The sequence below is a fragment of the Cupressus sempervirens genome, chromosome 7 (assembly GCF_028749045.1).
Source record: "Cupressus sempervirens isolate cs-2001-9-10 chromosome 7, ASM2874904v1, whole genome shotgun sequence".
Lineage (NCBI taxonomy): Eukaryota > Viridiplantae > Streptophyta > Pinopsida > Cupressales > Cupressaceae > Cupressus > Cupressus sempervirens.
Window position 1 is genome coordinate 144,595,392 of NC_143124.1, and position 23,540 is coordinate 144,618,931.

Here is a 23,540-nt window from a genome sequence, read left to right on the forward strand (position 1 = left end):
AATGGTCAACTTCTTTATGCAATGGTCTAGGTAAAATGAAAAAAGGTTTTCTATTTCATTGTTTGGTTTTCACGGAGCACACAAAAGAGCTAGAGCATGTGATTTTGTTGTTGTTGAATTTTAGCATCTATCAAAGTAATTATCTGACTCACATATACATATCTATGTATATATATGTATACATATCACTTGAGTATATTTGATAGCTCTGATTATAATAGGCTTGTTAAAGACACTTGCTATACTACCGATCTACATATGTATACATATATAGGTATATATACTTATGAGAGATAGTTTATATATATATGTATGTATGTATGTATGTATGTATAGAAATTTATATATGTGTATATGTATATATATAAATATACATTTATACATATATAAATCTCTATCTATCTATCTATCTATCTATCTATCTATCTATCTATATATATATATATATATATATATATATATATATATATAACTAAGTGGGTTTCTAATCTTGACTTGGTCAACATTGTTGATTTAAGGTTGCTTCTTCTAGCCTTGCACTTTCTTCTTTGTGGGTTTTTCTTAAACACATCTCTACATCCATCCCTAGTTTCAAGTGATTTGGCAATGCATCTATTTGCTGAAAAAACAATACCCATTTCTTGTTTTAGTTTCTGATAGGTCTTGCTCAACTCTTTCATTTGGAGAGAAGGTTTCCATCATGGCAGAAACACATAAAACATCTCAAGGTAAAACTGAAGATGAAAAAGAGTACAAGCATTTAGTAGACTTAGCTCAGACAAGCATCACCCTCAAAGCCAATTCAATAGCATGTGAACTAGAAATATAGAAGTTGTGGGATGAGAAATAGATATTAAATAGGGTTGGAAACAAGAACACAAGGGATATTTTTACTCTTCCTAATGGTCCCCATTATGCCATTGGAGATTTGCATATTGGGCATGCCTTGAACAAGATACTGAAAGATTTTTTTGATAGATATAAGTTGCTTGAAGGGTATAAGGTGCACTATGTGCCTAGTTGTTATTTCCATGGGCTGCCCATTGAGCTCAAAGTTCTATAGTCCATAGACCAAGAGGCAAGGAAAGAGCTCACTACTATTGCATATAGAATCTCTGATAGAAATACTAATAAAGATAATTACAATCTTACCTTTCTTGTTGTTGATGTATGGATCTTCAGATTTATTCTTCAATGGCAATTGCTAATAATGTGTATTCTAAACCTGTAGGTTAAATCGATCTTGGGACTACAATATATGTTTGTACTTGATATGTTTCATTGTCTCCAAGTTTGGTGAGCATATATAATACATGGAAGAGTCATGTCCCCCCATAGGGGAATGACTCTACATGGCCACAGGACACGTAGGGTCATGACCCTATGGGGTCATGATCATATCGCAAGCTTTGTTTAGATAACCCTATGGGGTCATGATCATATCACAAGCTTTGTTTAGTTAATAGATAACAATGCCAATATATATCAAGTGTTTAGACAAAGAAATAAGCCCAATACTTATCAAGAGTAATACAAAACATTGTATAACCATTCAAAATGCATAGTGATCATCATCAAACTTTTTTTGAGATAATATATAGCTCGATTCAATATCAGATGCTTGCATAATAAGACATAGCAAGATTAGTGATTAAGAATGCAATCCTTGATTAATATAGCAGCAAGTGTTATTTAGCCAACCTAATATGAATTAGAGGCAAACATAAAAACTTAGATACTTACACACACACACACACACACACACACACACACACACACACACATATATATATATGTGTGTGTGTGCATATTTATATGTATGCATATGTATATATATGCATAGGTACATATAATCTAATAATTACTTTGACAGATGCTAAACTTCAACACTCACACCATTGAAACTAAGAAAGAAAGTTGGTCAATTTGCTAAGAAAATTGTTGATACTCAGAGGAAATAATTTAGGATAGGCACCATACACAGAGGGTGGTTTTAAAGTTCCTTGTTAAATAGCATAGCCACTAGAGGATAGACACCATACAAGAGCTTTCTAACTTGTGGGTTTGTATTGGATGAGAGGGGTCTAAAAATGAGTAAATCACTAGGAAAAGTGATAGATCTGCAAGTTGTAATTGAAGGTGGCAAGAAGACAAAGGAGGCTCCCAGGTATGGAGCTAATGTCCTAAGACTTTGGGTTTCAAGTGTGGATTATTCTAGTGATGTAATGATTGGTCCACAAATCATCAAGTAAATGTCTGATATATATAGAAAATTGTGTGGAACATTCAGATATCTTCTTTCAAATCTTAATGACTGGAAGTTAGAAAATTCTATTGTTTACAAGGATCTTCAAATGATTGATAAGTATGCACTATATCAACTAGTCAATGTTATTGACAACATCAAATAGAGCTATGGGAGCTATTAGTTCTATAAGATTTCCCAAACTATTCAATGTTTTGCAAGTGTAGACTTATCAAATGTTTACTTTGATGTTGCCAAAGATCAACTTTATGTTGGTGGTAGAAACAGCCAAACAAGGAGGGTTGTCAAACTATTTTTGTAGCTCATCTACTTTGCATTTTGTGGGCTATAGCTCCAATTATATCTCACATGGCCAAGGATGCAATGGAATAAACATGGGATAAACTTGTAATGGTTTTTGGAGGTTTTGTTATGCAATTTCTAATGGCATTTTCCACTCTGTTGTTTCTCCATATGGCACAAATTGCATGTTGTAGTTTGTGCCTAATGCTTCAAACATGTTGTTTGTGTCATAAGGACATTTTATGATTCATAGCATTATAGAACTATCCAAGCCTGAATTTACTGTAAGTTTTAGTGCTGGAACAAACAATGTATTGCCACACAATTTTGTTAACATCTCATTGTTGTCATCATAATTCAATCAATTCAATTTATGTCATATTTGTTGTATTCCAAATGAATACTATTTTTTTTATCTTTCAATCATATGAGCACTCATTGATCTCATAAAAAATTGCCATTTTCTTCCATTTGAAATGTGTATCCTTCTCTTAGAACAATCAATGTGTAGTATATTATTTTTTCTTAGAACTGAAGTCTTGGAATAAAAGAAAAGCCTCTACTTTGTTTACCTTGCAAACTTGTGTATTTATCTTTCTTGAAGTTCTTAGATTGTTGTGTAAGAAAAGATTGATTTTTTAAGCCCCTAGACAAAATTGTTTTAATTTGGATGCTTTGTTCCCCTGTTAAGACATTATCAAGAATCCTTTGAATGATACGAGCCTGAATAATGTACATTGATAACATTGAGATATAAGATTGAAAGGATAGAGAAATATTCTTTTGTTAAATTTAGAAGAAAGCAACTAGAAAATATGCATGTAAAGAAAAAAGAGCATTCATTCAAATAGATGCATGCAAAAAGATGACTAGGGGTGGCAGTAGCAACTAAAACAATTTGATTGACCAATATTGTGGATAGCTCATAAAAAATGAAATATTTTAACTCTAATAACTTTGTCTATGATGCATATAGGTCATAGAAACAAGCAATGAAACTGTAATCCTTATTCATCCCCAATGATACCATCTCTAGAGATATCATTTTCTAGATATAGAAGTTCATGTAGTAGCCAAAAAAAGTACTTATTTTTTGTGGTACATCATTTTAGTTCTTCGTGCTATTGAGTATAATCTCATGGTTCTTAAAGTGATATCATTAGTTTTCTTTAGGTGAGGACAAAATACCTTATAGGTAGTTTTAAATAACATTTATAGGATGAAATAACTTTAGGATGAGATACCTTATAGGTCTAAATAACTGAGTTGGCCTGGAAGTAGATAGAGAAGCATGGTAAATAATTCTTAACCACAAAAATGTGTTTCAATAGCTTTTTATCTTTATTCTTAGGTCCCATTCTAATATGATCACAATCATAATTAGATATTAGGTCATATTTGGAGAAGTTACATGCAACTCATCAACTGACTATTCTATTCTAGAGACAACAAACTAGTAATTTTTAGCTTTCTTATTTAAGTCATGATAACCGATGTACATTAAAAAATAAGGATCCTTTGTTTGTGTCTGATATTATAAGTCAATATGGTGGCCTGGTGCTATTAAGAAGCCATAGTTTTTAGTGATATCATTGCAATGGAGAGTTGCTTGTTGAAGTCCTAAAATGGAAGAATAGTTATTTCCAAAGGTATTCACCTATATAGGAAGTATAGCAATATTTCATACTTGCTTAATATGTATGTGCTAGTTCGTTGAGTGAACTTGTTTGATGATTGAAGTGTTAAGCAAGGTAGAAATTTTATTATGGTTTCTTCCCACATGATCACAAAAGATTATTCTTCATAGCATGATCTATGGAAGAAATTGATTTCCTTTATTAGGATAAGATTGTTTATGGACACAAAAGACTAAATAGTAGTTCTAAGTGGTGACTTGAGTTATTCTATTTTTGATCAACCTTAGACATAATAGCATGAAAAAGCATACAAGAAAGGCACAATCATTTAGACCATTTCTATTCCTTTAATACCTTCTTCTGATAAAATGAAGCATATTCACAGTCAAAACACAATGATTGTTTGAATGGATCTTATGAGCTTTGGAACACACCTATCATTCTTTCTTTGTTGTGACTATTTGATAGTTCAAATAATATCTTTAATTACTAAATATTAATTGGAAAGGTTTTATATTTTTGTACTACCATTTGGCCATGGTGTAGTGAGTCAATGATAAGCATTATATTTGAAACACAAATAATTACTATGGTTAATATTTCAAATCTGAAACATCAAATTACAACATAGACATCCAATTTGCATTATAGTATGACCATTGTTTGAAAAATTCCATACAAAAGAGTACAAAAATTCGGCGCAAATAGACAAGGTTATTAAAGTGGCATTAATTTGTGCATCTTGCTTGCCCGATGGTGTTGGGGAATGAACATAGCATGAGCAAGCAACCTCATGCTCATAGTAACTACCTTAGAGAAAGCAATTGAAATCTAGTTATAAATGAGGATGAGGAAGAAAATAGAAAAAACATGGGAGACTAGGATCATCTAGAACACCCTATGTTAAAACCCTATGATAAAACTTTACGCTGGCTAAAACATTTTATGAACTGATATGATAAAACTTTCATGTGGTTGAAAACCTATGTTTAGATACCATGAACACCCATGTAGCATGTTCTAAAATTCCTTTTGATAAATTTTGATCTGAACCATTAATGCACATATACATACTAAAGTTGAAATAGAAACCTAAAATAGTGTTACCTGATGTGTCTTTCCCATGGCATAAAAATGAATTAGGGTCCTATCCTCCCAAAGCAAGTGCTTGCCTTCAACTTGTGCTTCCACCATAGAAAATGCCACCACAATTTTTGTAAAGAACAATTATAGGATGGGGTCTATCCTCGAATGCACCAAAACACATGTATTATATGCTGGCTCATGGCACATCCAAACACCACTTGCAAGGTTCAATGTGGCCCCTACTGAAAATGCCTCCCCTTACTAGTGCATCCTAATTTTGCAAATGCTAGTCTGCAAACACGCCACTCCTCTCACCACTCACTCCCTTTCATCTGCAAAACATGCTTCCATACATGATGGTCAAAGCCCCTTTACTTTTCCCATTAAAAAAGTGTGTGTTTCTCTTCATGTGAAATAGAAATTTTTTTATTCTAACATAATGAAGCCCATATTGGTCAAAATTTTGACCAACACAAGCATGGATTTTTTAAAAAAAGATGTTTTTCCTTGCATATTCCAACCACTTTGACCCCATTTTAATAGATGGTCAAAAAAAAATTGTCTAAAAATGGGGTCAAATGTACTATTGATGGCTATGAAGAGAATAATGAGATATTTGAAAGGAAAAAAATATTTTGGTCTATACTACAAGAAGAATGAAAATTTTGAATTATGAGCCTACACTAATGTTGATTGGGCTGGAAACATTGATGACAAAAAGAGCACCAATGTGCAAAAGACTAGTTACATGGACAAGCAAGAAGCAAAGTTGTACTTCACAATCTACTACTGAAGTGGAATATGTTGCTATTGCTATAAATTACACAAACATTGTATGGATCAAATAGCTACTCAAAGGAATGAAGGAAGAGATCATAGAACCTATGATACTTTATTGTTATAATACAAGTGCTATCAATATATCAAAGAATGCAATGATGCATACAAAGACAAAGCACATTGCAATCAAGTATCATTATGTGAGAGAGTTAGTTCAAGACAAAGAGGTGAAGATGGAATATTTTAACACAAAGGAGCAAATTGATGATATCTTCACAAAACCATTACCTAAGGATGCTCATGATTATCTAAGAGGTAAACTAGGGGTGATACCCTTATTAAGGTCTATTTAAGAAATAGAAGGAGTGCCCTACATCAAACAAGCTGATGTTCATGTAATACACATTTATGTAGATGATCTTACTTTAGGAGTTGCCTAAAGTAATCACAAAGATGAAATTTCAAATCAGTCACAAGCAAGGTGATAGAGGGAGAAATTGGAGAAACTACAAAAGCTTATATCTACATATTTTGAGATGAAAAATTTCTTTTGAATATGTCTTTGGAATTGTTGTCAAAGAGGGAGAGATTCACTTATTAAGAGCTACCAAAACAAAGAGGGAGAAAGCACATTGAATCAATCATTTATCAGAAAAAGAGAAAGAAGTTGAACAAGATTGATACTAGAGGGAGATAAAAGAAGGAACTCAAAGGAATTTATAAGAAAGAGTTTTGTAACCTAATCAAAAGATGGAAATTGTTGATAGAGGGAGACATTTCAATACAATTTTTTTTTTCTGGTATTGGCTTACTATTTTAACCTAGTTAGATTGAATAAGATGTTCATCATTTGATTGACTTGGTTGATCAATTTCGTTTTCCATTTATGCCAAAGAGAGAGATTGTTGAAGAAGACTATATGTTTTAATCATTGTTTTGTCATTGATGTCAAACCTGCTATTTGCTGGTAAGAGAACTACTTATAAAATTCAAGTACTATCACTTAGTTGATTGATGAAGAGGATTTGAGCAATAAGAGGTAAGAATAACACCTAGAGGAAAGGTTAAGTTATGATTATGTAATAAAGTAAAAGAATCGGTTGAGACAATGATGACATGATGTATTGATGAACTACCTAAGGTTACAAAATGTTGGCTACACTTAGAAAGTTTAGAAGAACAAGTTAAAAAAAGTTTTTCTGCCACACTTGACTGAGTGGATAGTAGGTGCTAAGCAAAGTCAGTGCAAGTCGAGAAAAAATTCAGTTGGAGCTGAGCAAAAGCAAACTCTAGTGGATGCCAAGCTACAATGAGCATTGAGTCACTCATGTGCTAAGTCACTCATGTGGCAAATGAACTCAAGTATCGAGCAAATAAACCATGCCAAGTCAAGTTTAGTTGATGCTAAGCATCAGTAAACTTTAGTTGATGCCAAGTGATTTCATAGTTGATGCCAAGCAACGTAGTATGTGCCAAGCATCAGAAGATTGATAATGTCAAGCTGTTGCATTATGCTAAAGATTGAAGATTCACCAAATCTAAGCTGACAAGTCTATTTTCTTAAAACTTGTGAACCAAGAGGAAGATAAGGTTGATGAGCTAGTGGCAAATAATTTGATGTAAACCATTTTTAGGCGAATTCAAATGTGATTCTAGGAGAAGTTTCTAGAAAAGATAAGATATGGGGTAGATACATTATATCCTACCTAGTCCATCCAAAAACCCTAATTTGGTTGATGGAAAATGAGTGGGAAAATATCCTAATTTTCTATTTTAAGGAATGCCTGGTCATGAAGGAAAAGTTATTGTTGACATGTGCAAGATCCTAAGGAGGAGAACGAATTAAGGGGTTTTGCTTCATCAAGTGACCCAAGAGAAGAGTCTAAAATGGCAGGTTAAGAAAGAAGGCTTAAGGAGATGAATGCTTGAAGGGTGAACAAGTTGTCAGAGTTGCAAAGTATGAAGGCCAGGCTGAATTTAGGACTGAATAGAGATCTATAATTTGCAAGAGAAGTTGTAAGTTGTGTCAAATCAAAGCTCTACTATTACTCTCTAACAATTGTATCAGTTTAGGGTAAATCATTTGGAGTAAGGCTGGCCTAACAGTCATTTGTAAATCCTTTAATTAGGTGGCATTCCAAGTGAATGGCCTAAAGTCCTCTAACAAGGCTCACTTTTAACAGGCTGATTGAAATCCCTTAACCAAGTCACATTTAATAGTGTGCATTGTAATGTTTAATAGGGTTGGCCTTTCATAGGGCATCACCTTAGAAGAGTGAAAAAGGGTAGCATGTTACTGGAGGTTTTTTCCAAATTGGGTTTCCACATAAATCATTGTGTCAAGTGTGCTGATGAATGTGTTGTGTTTCATGCTTTACATTTTTGCAAGTTGATTTGATAGTAACATACACGTTTTAACTATTACATAATGGATGCATGCATGGGTATGAAAGTTTTATGGGTTCACTAAGTTGTGAAATATTTTATTTATACATCTGGACCTTGGATAACCAATTCACTCCCCTCCCCTTGCCCCTCTTAGCTATTCTAATGTATTCAAACAATAAAATGGTTTGGATTTCTCTCTAAGGGGGCTAGTAGGACTTAAATTTTTAGGTTGAATTTTCTCTTTGTAAGGACCTTGCTATTTTTTTGTAGTTTCTTCATGGGAAGAGAAATTATTAGTCTTCTTGGTAACTATCCCTAGGGAAGGCTCACAGACATATTCTATCAACTTATCAAGTTTCCAAGGATTCATCTTTAGATAATTAGTAGGAGAAATATGAATTCTAGAAAATTTACATAATTTAACAATTTTAAAAAGTGATTTGGTATCAAACCTTTTCAAATTTCAAATTTCACAAGTTTGTGGCTAAGGAACTTTATATCCTTTCCCTATTTGGGCCTTTACATTCTCACTTGAGGAGATGCTACAGTGTTCTTATGTTAGGAGTTAGATTTTCCTCTACATTCTCCTTTGATTAAGACTAAACATGATGGTTCTTCTAAAGTCAACAAAATGTCACCACCTCTATCAAAATTAGATTTCTATTCTAGATAGTAACTTATAGAGTCAATAGGTGCTTTAGAGGATTCTTCTTCAATAATAAAATTTAGTGTGCCTGCCTTTTTTACTTCTACCTATTCATGTCTTACATTCTCTAAACATGTAGCCCCTTCATGATCCTTAGTAAAATGAAAGATGTGCATGTTTCTTTTCCCCATGGGTTTCTCAATTTGAAGCCTTTTCTAGGGAGGTGAAAGGTTAAATTGCTTTCCAAAGTTAGAGGTATTTTGGTTTGGGTATCTATGGAGGATGTCTTGATAAGGAGTGGTAGCCTTAGGTAGTTGTCTTTTTATAGCTATCAGATCATTCATCATCTTTTGAATCAACTAATCATAGGTAGAGTAAGTATAGGCTTGGGAGTTTGGGATTTTTACTTCTTTCTTCCATTTACCAATTATTATCAAGTCTTCATCTAACTTGATAACACACCTCTCTATAGCTTTGAGAGTTGGAGGATTGGATATTTTTAATGGGAAAGAAACATCTGGAGGCATTGCATTTAAAAATAAACCCTTTTGATTCTCTTTTATTGGTCTACTGGCATTTGGAGTTTTTTAGAGGGACTTATTAAATCATGCAACAAACTTCTGAATGGGTACATGTATCTTCTTCTTCATCTGACTCAACTACGTCAAAAAAGAATTTACATCATATGCAGATTTGAATCTAGCTTTAAAATTTGTTCTCATAGTATCCAAAGATGTGATGGATGCATTAGGTAAGTGGTGAAACTCCTCAACAAATGAATCAGTTAGGGTTTGGATGGATAGTCTGACTACTACATCCTCTTTAGGGATTTCTAAGACCCCACATGCTATGTTAAAAGTATTTAAATGTTCTTTAGGGGATTTCTTTCATCATCCACTAAATTTTGGAAAAGCCTCTTGTCCTCCTTTAGGAAATCTTCCAAAATTACCTCCTAGTCTTAAAGGGCCTATAGAAGCTCCCCAAGCCTAATGTAGGGCCATTCTTGGTAATAAGATATTAAGGGGATTAATATTTATGGAAGAAGGGATAAGAGTTCTTGGAATGAGAAAATAGTGGAAGGTGGTTGATTGAGGAGTTTTTTTTCTGGGGAGGACAACCTATTGGTGGTTTTAGTTTTCTTCCTTTTAAAAAAAGATCGATCTTAAAATCAATTTTGGCTAGATATTCAAAATATTTATCTATTAATCCTAGGAACTTATCATTTTGGGTGTACCTTTTTTTAGCCAAGTTGACTGACTTTTCTACCACCTCTAATTACTTTATGGATTTATATAACTGATTCTATTAACCATGACCACTTCTTGAGCCTCTAGAATTATCCTAATTCTCTTAGCTATCTCTTCTTCTCTTTTTGAAACCCTTTGAACTTGAAGGCATTATTGATTTCTTAATCTTTTTTCTCTAGTGCAAGAAGTAAGATATGAGATCAAGTCTTCTTGTATGTTTTCAAAACCTAAATTTGGTTGGAAGATTGGTAATTCATTATGATTAGGGAGGACCATTTTCAAACATTTTATGACTTATTTTATGACCAAAAATTCTAGTTCATTCCCCAGTAGAGTTGCCAAAAACTGCTGGCAAATTTTTTTTCCTTTGACAAATATGAATTTATTTGGTTTCACACTAAAGGAACAAAATTACTTAAGATGCCAACTATTAAGTTTTTGTGAAGAAAAACTCTCTGTAATTTTTCTTTTTAGGTACAGCTATGTCTTTGAAAGATATTAATCAATTTCTCATTACAAGAGAGAATATCTCCCACAAGTACTTTTAGCAGAAAATACAAAATGTTTTTAACACTCAATTTATCAAAATGAAAATATTGTGCAATCCAAAAAACCATTCAAATTTTATAATAATAATCAACCACATGATTTTTGTTATTATCAAATCAAGACTTCGACTTCAATTCTTCTTCCCTATTTTTATTTAGATTAAAGTAAGAGTTTATCTATGATAAAACATGAGAATCTTCATATATGATCTATCTCCACAAGAGAACAAATCGCACACAGGAATGAACAATAGTATCCAACATTTAGACACTCAAATTATAAAATTGATAGAATTTAATAACTTCCACTATAAATTTATTACTTAAAAAAATGTGTAGGTATCCAAAAAAAAAAATTTCTTTTTATCTATTGGGATTTGGCCTTAAATCAATATCAAATGTTCACATATATAGCTATGTAGGGCTGAAATTAACCATGACCAAAATTACTCCACCAGGAGTTAATAGTTTTTAGGTACCTAAAACTCAAAATGCTAAGCATAAAAAAAGAGTAACACTAACTATGGTGATCATCCCCTATTAGGAAACTCTAGGTACTAAAATCCTAGGATGTCTCAGTTGAAGTGGGAATTAGTTTGGCTACTTTCCAGTTTTCATAAGTAGAAGTAAAAGAAGAGATGATTCATTCATGAGGAAAAGTGAGATACCTGATCCTCTGTTTCCAAACTTCTTTTTCTTTACAAAGTTGCATGACTTTTATATCATCCATTTCCAAATTCTCTTGATTAATTATCAACATGGCCTCTACATGAGAAACTTTCAAAAATTCTTGTGTTGTTGGCACTTTCATCTATTTCATCTTGTGGAATCTCTTCTACTCATCTTTGGTAATTTCTTCAACAAATCTAGCTGAATTCCCCTCCACATTAGTACACTATTTGTCAATCCAATTAAGATATCCTTGAATAATATCATCTACCACTTTGATTCCTTTGAGAAATTCCTTGATCTTAGAATCACCTTGCATGATAGCTTTGTTTCTTCATTCAATGCAATCTCTAATCACATAGAGTGTCTTTTCATCAAATCGCAAAACTGGTCTTTCTACAAGAAATTTTTGTTAGCCATACTCTTGCACTTCTTCCATCCATGATACTTCTTTGATCCTATTTCTCTTTTATTTTTCATGAGACTCAATGTTTGATTATATATTATTTATCACATTGGCAGTTTTTTTGAGCTTCACTAAGAAAACCAACCTATTTGATTCCTTTTGCCTGGATAAATTTTATCCACTACTCAAATGATTTAATGATTGTGTTTCTTCTCTACAGATGATCTAATATTTTTTGATTGATTAGGGACTTGATATCTATGGTAGTAAGCATATCATTTATTGGTAATGGTTTAGGGCATTGAATATCTTTAATATTCTGAGCCATGCTTTTCATTATTTCCTTCATATTCTTCTTATCTTTGGCATCTTTCCAGACCTATTCAACAATCTTATTGTTGGATACTTAAAAAATATTCACATCAGCTTCTCTACTTCCTTTCCTAAGGTTCACCTTTGATAACTGATAGTCTTGAGTAGTCATTTCACTATCTTCTTTATCTTGGACTAGTTTGAAAATTTTTGCCATCTAGTTCCCTATATTCTCATCAAAATGAAGCTTCGATTCAGTATTTGGATTTTTGTTCTGATATGTCTTTCCCATGCTTTTACTCACTAGGTCATCAATAGGAAAGGAGAAATGCACTATACACTTTTTCTTTATAATAGAAGTTTCTAGGCATTTGGGTGCTATTGGAGTCTTCTCCAATGTCATGAAGCTACTGATCAAGGTGAGGGATCCATTGGAGCACTGCCTTCTCCACTCATGACTTATTTCTTTTTGGTCATATTTGAAATTTCATTGTTAGGAACCTACTTATTTCCTATTTCTACTTCAGGAGGGTCCAAGTCTCATAGGGTTCTTTGTGGGGAATCTTCAAAGATGCAATAATAGTAACCCTATAAATTCTTGCCAAGATTTATATTGTTATCTTATTTATACACTTAATCTAGGGGTCATAGCGATTTTCACATTCTATCACTAATTTAGGACATGCTAGGGTGAGATAAAAAGTTGCAGCCTCTAATAACCCACTATTCATTAGCTTTTCAACAATGGTTCCACTTTGGGAATTTCTAGTTCTCTCTATTAATGTTGTCAAGTTTGCATCCACTAGTAACATGTCATAGATTTTGGGAAGAGATCTCAACAAATAGGTCTCTTTTTTGTTTTTGGGAAGTTTTGATTGAATAAGAGACATGTTGATTTATAAATGAAATTATCCCCACAACACACAATAGCTTGAATTTCTTAAAGAGAAAGAAGAAATGTGAAAACATAGAGGGGAGTACTTCAAACTCATTGATTTCTTGTGTCAATATACTCTTGCAAATCCTTTCCAACTACATCACTTCTAATATCTATAATAGCTAATTAGGAAAAAAAATAGAGCTACATAATCAATATCTAATGTGAGGACTCGAGAAAGATTACACATAGATACAAGAGTATGTAAAAATCAATACATTCATGTGAATTTTTATTTGACAAGACATCTCAACCTTTTCAATTAACTTCCCTTGTCAAATCAACACACATTCCTAGTTTTTGATGACCTTGTAATATTATTGCACTTCATTTTATGATGACCTATAATTTTACACCAATCACCAACTATCCCTATCATCATATTTTTACAACTAATAGTTTCATCATGTATGGCTTTTGAGATTCAAGAGGTACTCATGATAATCCAAGATTGATGACTTTTAAAAGAAGAAACCCATGCATAAGAAAATTACCCAGCCATAACCAATTAGAAAAAAACATGATATTGAACTTGAACTTGAAACTCGAAGGCTCAAGTTCAACTCCTTAAGTTGTCAAACCACCAACCAAGGGTTAAACAAAGGTTTTCAACTTTTTGATAGACAACTTGAACCTAAACTTAAACTTAGGATAAAATGAAGGTTCAAATTCAACTTCAACTGAAGGATGAATAAAAATCAAAGGTGAATGAAAAGGGTGAGAATTATTATAAGTGTAACATTTTGTAACTATTCCATATCCATAGTGATCTTACTAAATTTTTTAAGCCTTCTAAGAGTAACTGTGCCCTAATACCAATTGTTAGAAATAGGAAATATTATCTATACAATATTGAAACTAGTAAAATCATTATAACTTTGTCTATGCTATATATACAAATATTTTCTCTTGCACAAATCATCATGATATACTATAGTATCTCTAGGTAAGTGCACACATGCTAATTCTTCCTCTGTGAACTACACTGATCAAAACTCTAACTATTTTGTCAGATGAACTCCATAATGCTTAGACAATTTTCTAAGTATGCATCCCAAAACATCATCCTTATAATTCATTGATTTCACATATCTTATATGTTTTCATAAATGACAACATCATAATTACTAACCTATCCAAATTTCCAATAGATTGGACCATTAGTCTATCCTATTCTCGATTCACCACCAATGCTAATAATTTTCATAATGTCATTGTTAGAAATTGGTTACTCAAACTAGAAAAGGTAAGTTCTCATCTTACATGTCCCCTATACATAAATACATGATCCCAAAGGTTAAAGATATAGTTAGCCTTTAAAAAATAATTAAATGAAATAAACATGCCTTTTTCTGGGATAATTGGATGTACTTTTTCATCCAAACTATTTTAGGTGAAGGGAAATATATTGATTGGGCTAAAATCATAGTAGATGAGTGGCAAGAGGAGCTTTCACAAGTGTCTAATATTTCTTATTTTTATGTCTTCTTACATGTTCTACATTCTAGCATGTTGTAGAGAATAGGACAACTTGACTTGTCGGGTATGGGTTAATAGTATGTCAATCTATGAATACTTACCTTCATTAAAGAAATAAAAGAATCCAAAATACTTTAGGAGAGTACATGTCACCTTCCTTGGAAATATATTCTTTGAACATAAAGGAAAGAAAATTATAAGGTTGACTGAGGAGGAAACTCAACTCATTACCATTAATGGTAGTTTCTTTACCCAATTACCCTAATTTACATATGTAAGGGTTGACGAATATGAAGGAAATCCTTTGAAGTAATCCAGATATTATTTAGATTGCCTTGTACCAATTGAATTTTTTGTGAAAGTAGTGGGGGTGGGTAAAATTTGTAGGCTAGGAAGGGTTATTGTTACACCTTTCTAATTAAAGCTAATCATTACTAGTGTAAGAGCATCTAGGGTGCTCTTGGTTTAGAGGCCATGTTGAAAATAATGAACAAGACATCCTATTCTACCTAGCCTAACTTTGATAGTAAAGGATTTTCAGAGTCTCAATTTGAGATGTGTCCTATCATTACTCATGTCCCATAGATATAATATATTTGAGCTAATTGTGAAGATGATTACAAAGTTAAGAGGAAATGATGATCTAGGTTCACTTTGAAGAAAATCAAAGAGTTCAAGTTGTAGATGAATGTTACTAGTATTGAAGAAAATGAAAATGAAGAAGTGGTTTATCCATTTTACGTAGAACAAGTTCATTTTTTTCCCATAATTAAGCTATACTAGTATTCTCTTGAAGAAGATGATTTGCAAACTAGAGATCTTCATATTATCGATAGAGCCAAAAAGTGGCTTGAAGATAAAAGGAAGTCAAAGTTGGGGCAAGATGAATCAAAATTTCAAAAGGGTTCTACTAGTTCTAGCTCAACATTTTATATTTTCCATACTTATAAAATTGTCACATGTTCTTCTACAAGTGATTTGAATTTTGAGCCTAAAAGTGAACCTATTATTTATAGTACAATTCAATTTTCACCTCTAACTAGGTGGAATTATTCCCACAGCCAAAGGAAGAAGGATCATAAAGTTTCCATGGTGAACATTGATAAAGAGAAAATTGAGCTTTAAATTATTGCTAATTTAATTGCTAAAAGTTCAATTGGGACTATGGATCAAAGAAACTAGCAAGTTGTGGATGGAGCTAACTCTATAAGTTTACTAGCTATTAGAAATTTCCCTTTTTTGCAAACTCCTCTTCCTATGGATGGTTCTTCTATACCAAATTGGTTTGATTTAGTAATTAGTAAGGAAAGAAACATAGTCTATGTGCCTATATCCATACAAGATCTAGTGAGAAAATTCTTAGGTAAAATTCCTAAGAGTAAGATGTCTAAAGTAAAAACTCTACTAGAGGTGGATAAGAAAATGGGGCATTGGGTAGAAAACATGTACAAGACTACAATGGATAAGGATCTTGATAATATTATTCCTTAAGATTATACTAGGAGAAAATTATCCTTTGGACCACATCCAAAGCTACTAATATGAAAATTTACAATGTCTATAATGCAAGAGTTGAAAATAGAATTTGGAAGGAATGAAAGGATAACAAGGAGTTAAAATAGTCTATCCAATTAATGGCTGAAAAAATCCATGTATTGTAGAATCTTGACATTAAATATTTCCCAATGCCATCTCTATGGTAAATGTTACCTCTCTAGCTAATCAAAATTTCATCAAATAGGTAAAAAAGGATAGATCATTCTTCCATGAATTTGATGAATGGTTTAATTTTGTGTTCTCTCATGAAGTTAAATATATGTCTCTCTTTATTGAAATAAAGATGAAGGATGATAAGGTAATGACTGGTCTGGAATAAAAACTAAATTTTTGGGAAGCACAGAGGGAGAAATGAGATTATTTATCACCCACATTAGTGAATTTGAGATTATGGGGTATATAAGATCCTAATTGAAAAACCAAACATCAACATAAAATCTAACTTTCTATTTATAGCTAGAGAAAACTTGGAATGGAGGAATGTGGTCATAGAGAATACCCTAGGCTATTGAAAGAATTGGAATACTATGAAAACAATTCTGAGCAATGACACTAGGTGATTTGATGTCAATATCATGGAGAATAAGGATAAGCAAGATAAGGGTTTGAAATAAATAAAAGAGGCGAAGGATCTCTTAGTTAAAAAAATTATGACTATAGCCAAGATGGACTCTGTGATGATCATTTGGTAGCTTAGGACAGAAAATTAAGACATGCTCATAGGATAATAACTATGTGGTAATTAAGGCTAGAGTAGATGGGTGTACCTCAATAGAAAGAACTCATTGAGTTCATGTTGGTGTACATGGAATGGAAAGCGGTTGGAAGTGGCATCCCCATCAATCAAGAGAGACAAGTTTTTCTCACCAGCACAACTAGTATTTAGATATGGATTAGGGGCCATAAGCCAATAGTTTTTTTTTTTTTACTTAGTTGTTTCTAGGATGCTCATTTCAAACTCTAGTAGTTTGTAACTCCATATGGATTTGGTTTTAAAAAATGAATTTGGAAGGCCTATGTAGCTATATATGCATGGGTTATTGATTTTTATGGGGTCAACTCTCTGGACATATTTTTAGACTTATTTCATTTTAAACTTTATCAGTAAATATAGCTTTTTGTTGTACTATTTTGAAGAAATTAATAGAAAATAGTGATGAATTAGTTGGTTTCTTACATGGTGTTATCATTTATCTGAAATCTTGTGGTTTTAGTAGCTTAGATTAGTTTCATATGGAATGTAATCTTGGTTGTGATAATTAATTTTGTTTTGATTTGATGAAGAATGAAACATGTGTATATTATGTTCAAGAAGTTTGATTAGTTTCTTTGATTGTCCATTTTATAAGTTCTACAACTTATTTGTAGATTTAATCTCTTCATCTAAAATTAAATTTTCATGTTTATGGAGAAGTATTTTTAAATGCCTTTTCTTTCTTTTTGATTAAAAGACCGTATTTCAATTTATTCTATTCAAATAAATGAATTTATTGCTGAATTCTTTTTGGAGGGAGTTGTGCCTCTAAACATAGAGAGTTGAATTAGAGAACTCAGATTGTTGAAATAGTTTTTCTTTCTGTAAAGATACATATTAGTAAAAGGAAAAACCATTCGCTAATAGTTTTTGGTGACTCTTCTAGGGAATGAAGCCATCAGTAACCCAAGACATAGGTTTATAGAGTATGCCTTACAATTATCATGCATCACTGAGATATCTTTCCTATTCTCTCATCATGCTTAGGCTTTTATAACACAAAAGAAGACATTATTTTAACCTTAAATTTCCTAGCTTGGAATCTCAAAACTAGCCCTAATTAGTAGTATTTTCAGCTTAGCAAGTTCTTGAAGAACAAGAACACACAAAGTTTATTTACTGAGTAACTATTATTCAAGAAGCATTGGTAGTAGAAATATTTTCCCAACAACTAGATGTTAATCTCCCTAATCATGTTTCCCAACCCAACCCCAAAAATCCTAGTTAAAAAAACTAGCTAGAAGTAAATATACCTAGGATGACAAACACAAAGGTTTTTTTGATGAGTTGTATGAGTTTGTAAGGTAGAAAAATTTTCCCCCAACATTACCAATAGGAGGAAAAGGATAACTAAGTGTAGAAGTAGGCCATCTTCTCCTAAGAGACCAACACTAGCTACTACTATATTGCAAGCCTTAGAATTACTTGGAACCCTATTTCCAACACACTTCAATACCCCACCTCTTAATTTTGTATTACCTAACATGGCTCCTAACCCTTGGGGTGCCTACATTAGACCTTTGAACCTTGGATCCAACTCAAATCCTCTCATGAAAGGAGAAAATGATATCATTTCAAAATTCAATGGTGATGGGTAGAAGTCAACATATGAACATTTGAATTCTTTTAATACTATTTGTGGGGTTTTGTTGTTTCAACCAAAAATGTCTAAGTTAGTTTATTTGTGCAAACTCTGATTGAAGTAGCCACTGACTAGTTCCATAATCTTCCTAATGGAACAATAACCAAATGGGCCTCTTTGAGGAATTAATTTTAAGAAATGTTCAAATTATTTGATGATGGACATGTCCTCTTATTATAGTTAACAAAACTTAAGAAAGAATTTCTATAACCTATGCATGATTTTTTTGAAAAATTCAACAATATATTTATGTAAACAACTTATTACAAAGAGACAAATTATTGAGAATAGGAAAGGTTTCTTTGTTTATTCCATACCACCTAACATTAGCTTTTACTTAAGGCATGATAGAGTAGAAAACATCGATGCATTCCAAAGACTAGCTACTAATTTGGAAAATGACCTTATTGCTATAGAAAACTATAGAAAAGATGTACAAGTACCCAATTCACAAGCCTGATGTATTAGTTGCCCATAGTTGCATGCCTAGGTCAAATAAGGGATTTTTTGGTTTTGGAGGGTAGGTTGGCCAAATAGGTGATATAAGGTCCTTTTTACATGTATTAAGTCAATTTAAGACTTTTGAAAAAATTTGGTAACATCTGGAATAGTTTGAAGGCCAAAATCAAAAACATGTAAAAGTTGCTCAAAAATTGTCAATGTTATCATTGACAACATTGCCAAAATTTTGTTGCATTCAAGAAACTTTGTAGTCAGGACGTAGTAAATTTTTGAAATAGTTAGAATGGGATTTTGGATGTGTATTTAAGGCCATCCTTGACCTTTTGAAGGGGTTGGAATTTTGTGGCATTTTGATGTGTCCTAACTAAACAATAGAAAATAGTTATAGTTTTTTTTTAATAGTATTTTTGCACTTTCATGGATCAAATTTAGCTTTTTAGTAATTATAGGTATTATAGGTGTTCATTTCAAGATTCTATAGATCATTAGTATGTGATTTTGTAAGGTTCTTGTTAGATTTTGAAATTGTTTTGTGTTTTATCTCCCTGTTTTTTTGAATTAGGAAACTGAGAAAAATGGTGTTAGGATTAAACCTCAAATAGAAATAAAAATTACATGCAAATATAACCAATATCAAAAAATAATAGATCACACAGAAAAGAACACAAGACACCAAAATTTAACATGGTTGACCCAATCGCTGGACTACATCCACCAAATAGAAAGTCCAATATTATTACGATCCAATGATTACAACTTGATTACAATCTCTAATCCCTTACAACTCAATATCACTGCAAGAACCCATTTATGCATCACTTCCTTTAAAAAATGCCTAACCCTAATCCCTTTTATACAAGTAATTTTATGTCGCTTTAGGGTTACAATATATTAGCTATATGTCAGCCATACTTCCCTGATTATTCACCACAAACTAACAATATCCCACTTGGGGACTGATCAAACTCCACACTAGAAAACAATCTCCCACTTAGAGATTGATCCAGTAGAAATACCAATACCACATGGGGCTCCCACTAGATCAAACCACCCTAGACTCTACTATTCTTTTATTCATGTTAAGTCTAGAAGACCAACCAAAGCTGAAGAGGAATTTAACTTTTCCCTTGTCACTACCTTTGAAAACATATCTGTTGGATTGTCATTTGTATGTATCTTATCCAACTTTAACTATCCATCATCCAAAATTGATCTAATGAAATGGTATCACAACTGAATATGTTTTGTCTTTGAATGGAGAGCTAAATTATTTGAAAGATGAATGGCACTCTGGTTATCTATAAACAAATAATTATCCCTGAAAGGGTGTGCCAATTCTTCCAAGAAGAATTTAAGCCATATCATCTCCTTAGTTGCCTCTATAGCAGCAACATACTCTGCCTCTATAGTAGATAAAGCATTAACCTTTTGTAACCTAGAAACTCAGCTCATTATTTCCCCACCAATAGTAAATACTTAACCTATAGTTATTTTCCTGGTATCAATATCCCCTACCAAATCTGAGTCAACATAGCCATATAAGTTAGTAGTAGAGCCCCCAAAGTGTAAACACTTACTGGATGTTCCTCTCAAACATCAAAGAATCCATTTGACTGTATTTCAATGCTCAATTCCTAGATGACTCATATACCTACCAATGACTCCCACTACATGTGCAATATCTAGCCTTGTATAGACCATAGAATATATCAAACTTCCTACAAATCAAACTTCCTATAACTAAAGCATAGGGTACCTTTGACATCTTATCCTCCTCTTCTTGTGTCTTGGGACACATCTCCTTAGTCAACTTCAAATGACCATGTAAAGGTATGCTGACAACTTTAGCATTTTCCATAGAGAAATGTTGCAACACCTTCTCAACATAATCAGCCTGAGATAGTGTCAATTTTCTATTCTTCCTATCTATACAAATCTTCATACCAAGGATTTGTTTTGTTTCCCCCAGATCCTTCATAGAAAATGCATGTGCTAACTAGCATTTTAGCCCCTTAATGTGATCCATGTTAGACCCAGCTACAAGCATATCATCAACATATAAACATAAAATAATATAGCTATCATCATCCAACCCCTTAAAATAAATACAATGATATGAATTATAGCTACTATACCCATGCTCATGCATAAAACTATCAAATTTTAGATACCATTGTTGAGGAGCTTACTTCAAGCCATATAGACTTTTCTTCAATCTACACACTAAGTTCTCCTTACCTTTGACCTCAAATCCCTATGGCTAAGCTATATATATCTCTTCATCCAAATCACCATGAAGGAAGGTTTTTTTTAACATCAAGCTACTCTAAATGGAAATCTTTAGTAGCCACAATACGAATAGAAGTCATTTTAACAATAGGAGAGAATATCTCATCAAAATCAATGCTTTTTTTGTGCAAATCCTTTTACAACTAACTTGGCTTTAAATATTTTCTTACCTCCATCCTCTTCTTTTAACCTATAAACCCATTTATTTTGTAAAGCCCCTTTACCTATCAACAATTTGCATAAATCCCAAGTCTTATTTTTCAGAAAAGAGTCCATTTCGTCTTTCATGGAAGACTCCCACTAAATCTTAGTATCCACCTACACAACTTCATCATAACATTCAGGTTCGCTAGCATTTGCTAGTAAAATAGAATACAAAGAGGGAGAAAATCTTTCTAGAGGTCTACTTATCCTTATTGACCATCTAACATTCACGAGGTTGTGTGGTATTTTTTGTTGCGGTTGTTTCACATCATTAGGAATTGTTGGAACATCATCTTTTGAAGTATCATCTAGCACTACATAACCATCTTCTTTCTTCTCATGTTGTTGCAACAAATCTTTGTACAACACTTTCTCATTGAATATGACATCCCTGGTTCTTACAATTTTACAATTTTCAAAATTCCAAAGCCTATAACCAAATTCATTAATGACATATCCAAAAAATACACATTTCTTTGACCTTGCTTCCAACTTGGTTCTATTTTCAAAATCAATATGAGCAAAAGCTTCACAACCAAAGGTCTTAATAAAAGAATAACTCACCTTCTTACTAGTCCATGCTTCCTCTAGAATACCACAACCCAAAAGAGTAGAGGGGCCTTTATTAATCAAATATACAATGGTATTGACAGCCTCCAACCACATGTTTAAGCACAACCCAACATTCAACCTCATGCTCCTTACACACTCCATTATAGTCCTGTTCATGCGTTCAGCCACTCCATTTTCCTATGGAGTCCTTGAAACAATTTTCTATCTATGAATATCATTAGTGGAGCAATAATATTCAAATTGTTGTCTGCAATACTCATCGCCATTATCAGATCTGAGATAATTTAATTTCTTACCAGTCTCATTTTCAACAAAGCATTTCCATTTCTTAAAAGTTTGAAATACATCAAAATTATGTCTAAGAAAATAAACCCATACTTTTCTAGTTTCATCATCAATAAATGTAACATAATAATGAGATCCACTAAGGGACAATACTTGAGCTAGTCCCCATACATTTGTATGCACAAGCTCTAATTTTTCCCTTTTATTTTCCTTCCCAGTCTTCACAAAACTCGCTCTCTTTTGTTTTCCATACACACAAATTTCATAGAAATTCATATTAACACATTTTAGACTTGGTAAAACTTTCTTTGAATGAATTACTTTCATACCTTTCTCACTCATGTTCCCAAGTCTGTTGTGCCACAACACTATATCAAATTTTACAATAGCTATTTGTTCTCCTTGCTCAACTACAACAACTGTTCCTGAACATTCATTTTTCTCTAAAATAATTAAAATAGAAGGAACAATATGACTTGTACAAAGATATAAGTTTCCTACTTTCATACCTTTGCTACTACAAGGGAACTTTTTAAAACTTTCCAATTTTTATTATTAAAAGTAACTACACAACCCTCATCACCGAGTTGCCCTACTGGAATTAAATTCGTACTTAGCCTTGGGCATATGCACTGAGTTGTGGTGCCAAAAAGGTGACAAGGAAATTTTTTTTTCCTATTTTAAAAAGTGCATACACGCTATAGTGTGTACATCCTTTAAAAAAATAAAGTATATATGATGGGTTGCAAACTTGCAGCCCATCATTTTCATTAGCATTTTCTTCTACTCCTACAGCGAGCAGCACGTACATGAGTTGAAGACTCAATATTTGCACCACCATTTGTCAAAATGCCTCCTCATCGACGAAATCCAAGACCACAAGCACACCTACAACGACACTGTAAGTGATATAAACCTAAATTTGCATTGTTTGATATATTTATTTTTCATATTGTTTTGTAAGTTTTTTATATTCTTTTGTAGGCTTTTTACAAATTTCATTTAGATTTGTTTATTTATTTGAATTTCAATTGATTTTTTATCAAGAAATGTTCATAATCAACCAGAAAATCTACAAGAACATCAAAACC

At 32.5% G+C, this 23,540-nt stretch overlaps 1 pseudogene; it reads left to right on the plus strand.

The window, feature by feature from the left end:
• Positions 1–700: 700 nt before the first annotated feature.
• On the plus strand, positions 701–2,638 carry LOC149545939 (isoleucine--tRNA ligase, chloroplastic/mitochondrial pseudogene; annotated as a pseudogene).
• Positions 2,639–23,540: the final 20,902 nt, after the last annotated feature.